Here is a 6,859-nt window from a genome sequence, read left to right on the forward strand (position 1 = left end):
GGCAGAGCCGTCCTGACACTTCCTGGCATCAGTGCTGGGTGGAAGTAGACTGTCTGGCTCCCTGTGCCTTTGCCTAAATGCTGGGCTGGGGAGGAGACCAGCAGGAGGGTGGCGCAGAGAGAGAGGAAATGTCATCCTCACTCTCTCAAAGGACTGCTTCAGAACCTAAGAACTGGTGGCCCCGAGTGAAGGGCGAGGACTCAGTTCCTGGGAGATGGCAGGTACAGGGGTGCAGCCCACAATAAGGCAGTATGGGTCCTGGGTCAAATGAGGTGACAGTTTTTGCTTTCAGCAGCATCCATCCTTTGGAAAGAGGGATGGACTCTATAGAGAGAGCTGCACTTTTAGGAATTTTTGGAGAGGACAACACGTAACCCAAAGACTTGGATGATACTGCGTGGTGGGATTTAAGAAGGAATTGGCAGGTTAGGCGAGAGAATCTTTCCGGGCAGAGGGAATTTTCTGGCACTTTTCCACCTCATCCCTCTGCCTGTCCCACCTGGGAGCCCATCTGGCCTACAGAACAAACACTGGAACTGCCAGTCAGCATTTCCTGGGCTGGAGGGTGTGTATACATGAGGGCCCCAAATCAAGCCTCACATCAGAATCATTTCCAAGTTGTGTTAAAAATACTGACTCTTACCTGTCAAGATCTGTTGCCATCTGAGGATCATCTCTAGGAAAAACACGGGATTCTATAGCAAATGGATAGACCCAGGAACGAGAGCTGGGAAGGGAAATCACTGTCCCTGCTGGCGTTTCTGCTTTGCAGGTAAGCGTCAGGTAAGTGGCAGCGAGAGGCCCTGTGCATCCCTGGGTTCACGAACATCCTAAAGTGGACATTTATTGTGCACTATGTTAGCTACCGAGGGCATGCAGATGGGAGAGGTACAGCACGCAGCTTCAGGGGACAGCCAGAAAGCTGTCTGATGACTTATCCAACTGTCTGGGTCCCAAAAATGGCCCCATAAGCCACCCCTCCTGGGACCAGCAGACAACCAACATCAGCTAAGTCCCAGCGGCAGCCTTGGTTGGGAATCAGTGACCCTCCTGGGACCCTTCTCCATCCTCCCCGAGAACCTTCGCCCTGTGTTCCTTCAGCAGCTCTTCCATGTCTGCACCAGTCTGGGCATCCATGGCTGGGTCACTGCCCAAGCTGAGTGTTTAGAGAAGCAGCAGGGGCTGTTTTCTCCTAGTGACAGGCAGACACAGGTGGGGAGCTCAAGTGAGCTGTCACATCAGAGGATGCTCAGGTCTGTCTCGTTCACTCTCTGTGGCAGGCTTACCAGATCCCCAGGTCAGAGGTGAAGGTCAAAGGGAGTCCAAGGAGTCATTTTGAGAGCCTATGCATGGACAGGATTGGGTCCTGGCTGCCTATTCCCCACCGTGGGGAATGGCAGGGGGTGGAGGAGAGGATCAAAGGGTGCCCATCCCTAAACCTTGGGCCCTTTGCTCAGGGCTGATTAGAAGGGCAGAACTGCTTTAATCTGGTGGTTGCTAATCAAGGATCCCTCTCCATCAGATTCCGATTGAGTGTAGATTCTTATTAATGGTGATCTGATTAACCGAGAGCTCGTTTCTCAATCTGGTCTTCCACCTTTCTCCTCTCCTGCAATGCTCACATACTACTACTCACATAATAATTCAAATATCTATCATTTGCTGAGTTCTTAATATGTGCCACGCTCTGCTAAACCCTGCGCATGCATTACTTGACGTTCATCACAGTAGCCTCCTTCCTGGATACACTTCTTTGACTTCCAGGACAACCCTCTCTCGGTTTTCCTTCTAGCTCCCCGGTGGCTCCTTCTCAGCCTCTTTTGCTGGTTCTTCCTCTTCTCCTTGACCCATAACAGTTGGAGTGCTCAGAGCATCTTGTTCCTTTCTTTTCTCCATCTACTCTCCCCCTTGGTGAGGTCATCCAACCCCATGGCTTTAAACACCACCACCAACTCCAACCCACCCAAGACCTCTCTTGAACTCCTACTTGTATACCCGACTGCCCACTCCACCTCTTTACCTGCAAGGTTCATAGATGCTCAGACTCAGCATGGCCAAACTGAACTCCTGATTGCCTACCCCTTGCCCCAAACATGCTCCACCCTCATCCGTTCCAGTCCCTGTGAATGGCAGCTCCCACCTTCCAGTTACTCAGAACCTCCGGGAGCTCCCATTTCCCTCAAGTACAAGCCAGTTCTTTACAATGGCTGTATGGCCTGGCAGGACCAGCACCCTCACCCAGCATCACTTCCGTGACCACCTCTCCAAGTGCTCCCCCCTCAAGTCACATCAACCTCCTCACTGTCCCTCAAACACAGCAGGCATGGCTTCGGGCCTCAACCATAGATGTCTCTCTTGCTGGGACATATTTCTTCTAGATATTTACTTGGCTCACCTCCTTCAAGGCAGCTCACATCTCACTTTCTCACTGAGGCCCAAGCTGACAACGTATTTTGGCCATGACTTGCCCCCGCCCAACCCTTCCTGGTTCCCTTCCTTTGTCCTATTTTTTATTGTTCCTTCAGCCCTTGTTACCTTCAAATACACTATATGTTTTACTAATTTATTATGTTTCTTTTTTATTGTACATTTCCCTCAACATGAGGACCCAGATCTTTGACTGTCTTTGTCCACTGATATAGCCCAAGTTCCAGAACAATGCTTGGCACATAATAGATGCTCAATTAACACTGTTGAATAACTGACATAAGCTGAGTCTCCTTCAGGCCAATTTGAAGAACTTCATAAGCTGCAAATCAAGCATAACGGTAATATACCCATAATATTACCAGACCCACATTAAGCTTCTGGCTTAAAATTTTGTGTCTATAGAATCTTTACACATTTAATTTGTGGTCAGCTTGGATGTCTCAATCATTGGGCATGCTTGGGAAATCTTGGGAATTTTGAGACGCTAGTTTAAAATTTGTTTCAAATGTCTTACAAATTTTAAATTAATGAACTTTGGACATATTAATAAAAATACATTTATTGTGACTTTTGAAGTTTTCATATTTTGGAGCCAGAATGTATTTCTAAGATCTGAAACACTGCTGTCACAGGTCCAAGTCCATGTGACCCTGGTGCCTACAGAAAAAGCAGTCTGATGATGTGAGTGATGGAGTGGAAGAGTGGACCAATCCTGCCTGCTCAGGGGACAGCCACGTAACCTTGATTCTTGAGAGATGTGCAGTCTGAGCAACCTTCAGATGTCTGAATAGCTCACTCTCCAGTCTGCACAGAGCCCTCCGAGCAGCTTTCCTCAGGTTCTCAGTGGCCCAGGCTCACAATCAAAACTCTCCTCATGTTCATTTCCACAGGAATCTGGACTGTGAATGCTGGTTTCCGAGGAAAGTGTGTGACTCTCTACCCTGAGGCAAAGGAACCCCACGAACCCTCTCTCCTCTCCAGTTCCTATTTTCTCTGTCATTTCTGCAGACAGGGTTGCTGGATGGGCCTTGGTCTCCCTCATTACCTTCCAACCTGGGATCCTTTCCGTCCTGGGATATGCACACAGTAGACAGAGCACACAAAAATAGGTTCTGTGACAGCCCATATGAGGCTCTGCAAAGTCACAGGTTAAAGAATCTTTGCATTTGTTCGGTCTCCTGGCTGTAAATAGCTTGACATCCTAACAGCATTATCCTGTCTCAGGAAGTAAGGAAATTACTTCCCCTAACCCTCACCATGTGTTCTCCTCCTCTGTCGGTGCTGCCTACATACACTCACGCGGAGCCCTGGGAATGCCGGCAGCCCAGCAGTCCCCCATCTGGCTTCTGGATTTTGGTCTTTTGGTTTGAGCTCTGAGCTTACACATCTGATGCCAGGCTAACCTGCATTCACTCTGCAGCTCCTGGCAATACCCGTTTCCAACCTCTCATAAAAAGGCCATTTCTTCTGCACCTCCCGATTCACAAGGCTGTGGACCAGCCACATCTCAGTAAACTCACAGACACAATTTTCCTACACCATGATGCCCCCTTCCTCTGGCCTCCAGGAAGCCCATCCTGCCTTCTGTCTGCTCCTTTTCCCCACCCCTAGCCCTTGACATTGGAACTAGATGCAACACGTGGTATAAAAAGATGATGAGCCTTGAGACTTACAGGTGTACAACTATGGGTTCCAGTTCTGAGTGTGCCATGTACTATCTCAGTGACCTTGAGTGTACCTTTTGTCATGTCACTTAACCTCTCTGGCCTTCCATTTTTTCATTAGCCAAATAGGTTTAACAATATTTTTATCTGTGAGAAATAATTCATGTGGAGTACCTTGGACAGCACCCAGTGCAGACTAAGTGCTCATTTAAGCACTTCCCCTGGCCTTGCCATTCTGCGCTCTAACATCTGCAAGTGGTGTTTTTAAGGGGGAGCAGGGGAACCTTGGCTTCAGTCTTAACTCCTGCTGTCTTCCAACTCAGGCTCACATATGTTGTCCACAGCTAATACGCTGATTGCCTCTGCCTTCTATCTTTCACTAGTCCTTCTTAGAGTCCTGCCTAGTTCCTTAGTGGGATAATGTGTATGAGGATGCTGGGTGGACTTCTCCTAGACCAGGGCCCCCCATGGCCCTGTTCTGCGCTTGCTTTGCAAATCTTCCAAAGCACCCTCTTTTCTCTCCCCCTTACTAGCCCCATCTTCTATGGTCAAGGGAGGGAGAGATGAGGGACTGTGTCTTTCCAACATTTTGACGTTAATCCTGAATGTTACAGAGGGAGTGAAGTTAACAAGCATGCCTCCTTGATAGAAGTAAACACATTACACTTTTTCTTTTTTTTACAAATAGATCCACATTTTTACACCACTCAGGCAGCATCCCCCCCAGATTCCTGCAGGACCAGACACTTTGCTGCCTCCCCACTGACCTCGCCCAGGCACAAGTGCCTGCAGGGAACTTTCTTCTCCAGGAGTGTTAGCAATGGCTTTGACCTCTGATTCATCAAATATCAGATTTCAGAAATGACTATGATATCATTTAGCACTTGCATATTTGGTTCAAATGTTATTAGATACTTCCCCTCCTCTGTCCCCCATCCTGGCTGAGGAAGAGGACCCCACTTCTGAAGACTTTAGAAGACACTCTTCCTCCAGCTGGCTTGGCTAGTGGGTGGCCTTATCTGCAAGCAGAGAGATGGATGACATCGGTGGGTTCTCTGGCTTTTGCAACCCTTTATCTCCTGGGACAGACATGGGCCTTCGCTCTCTGCTGCTGCTGCCACAGTGGAAATCCCTTTCCCACAGGCAAGTTACCGCCAGCCTGGCCGTCAGCATGGGAGCCAGGGCAAAGAACACCTGAAGCTATTCTTCAGCGGGTGCCAGAAACAAAAGTATATACCTCAAACCCTCAGGTTTGAGACCAGCCCCCAGTCCCCTCATTAGTAGAGTGAGTCCTGGGGGCTGCAGGCTCTGGGCCCACCTCACAACATACGCCCTTCCTCACCCCATCCCTATTTCTCTGTAGATGAATCAAGTTAAAGAGAACAGCTCAGAGAGAGAAGTTGCAAAAGACAGTCTGAGGGAAGATGGGAAGAAGCAGTCCCTCCTTTTGCTTTAGGGCTGAGGACAAAAAGGATAAGGGGTCCATATTCCTTAAATTCTGTGAATCTCATGCCTCTTGGGGCCCTGAGCTGGTGGCGACAACCCATGTCTCTCATGGGGCCACTAAATCATCTGAGATGACTGGTCTCAGGGCCCATGACAGCCACCTCTGCTTTCCACACACTAGGAACTTCTCAGGGCCTTAGAGACAATTGAACACCAATATTTCTGAAGGTTCTTTCCTGCTAATAAATTCTGGTTTATTCCAGGGAAAATGGGAGTATAATCAAATGCTTTGTTTACAGTATTTATGCAGCATTTAGGCACCTGCTTATGGTCTGTGCATTCCTTTCCATGTCTAACCACGTATTCTTCGGTCTTGCTGCAGGAAAGACAACCTGCAGGCACTGAGCCAGGTCAGTGCAGGTGATGGAGATGATGTCCCCTGACCCCAAAGGGGCTAGATCACTTGTGATCCTGCTTTTCCCTGTCAGTCAATGAGTAAGGCATCTTTTAACAAGAGGGGTGTCACTCTCGGGTTCTTTGAGGTGACACCACACTTGCTCTAGCAACAAACCCAACCTCTGGTCAATATCAAGCTCCTCAGACTTTGCCCACAAGCTCTGAACATTGGGGACCAAGTGAGAAGAGAGGTGAAGGAGAAACTGAGGCAGGGGCAGAGGCCAGGCCAGTGGGTATCGCTGCTTCCGAGGCAGCTAGGGAGGAGGTATTCCATTTCCTGAGCTGTGCTTGTTCCATTTCAGTTTGAACAGATGGAAATATGGTTCAATGTTTCAACATCATTTGCCTTTCTCGTGCTAAAATATTGATAAGTGCTGCCCAAGCTGATGCCACCGCGGTTCCGAGCAGTAACTGGAGCGTGATGTGTACTGAAGTGAGACACGGCAAAGCCTTTAACGAGTGTTTAAAATTCCGGGAATAATGCTCAACAAGGCCTTGGCTCATTCAGCTCCTGAAAACCTTCCCTCGTGGGCGCCTCCTCAGCAGCAGGAAGAGTGCGAGCGCCGCCCGCCCGGACCCCCTGCTGGTGGCAATTAGTGCGGCAGCTGCTCGTCTTCAGGATGGGAAACACGCGGGAGGTGCCTGCATCTGCCGCTGAGCCGAGCTGGGAGGCGGACACGCTCAGGGGGGCGGAGGACACAGGGGCCGCCTCCTCCGTCTGCAGGGGCCCCAGAAAGAGGGGGCACCGGGCAGGGCTCTCAAGAAAGGCAGGTGAGGGAAAGGCAAGAAAAGGGGGAAGTGGAAGAGGGTGGGAACTTAGGAAAAGAAAGAGAGGAGGACAGGAAGGGAAGAAAGAGGATTTT

The sequence above is a fragment of the Equus caballus genome, chromosome 15, assembly GCF_041296265.1.
Source record: "Equus caballus isolate H_3958 breed thoroughbred chromosome 15, TB-T2T, whole genome shotgun sequence".
Taxonomy (NCBI): Eukaryota; Metazoa; Chordata; class Mammalia; order Perissodactyla; family Equidae; genus Equus; species Equus caballus.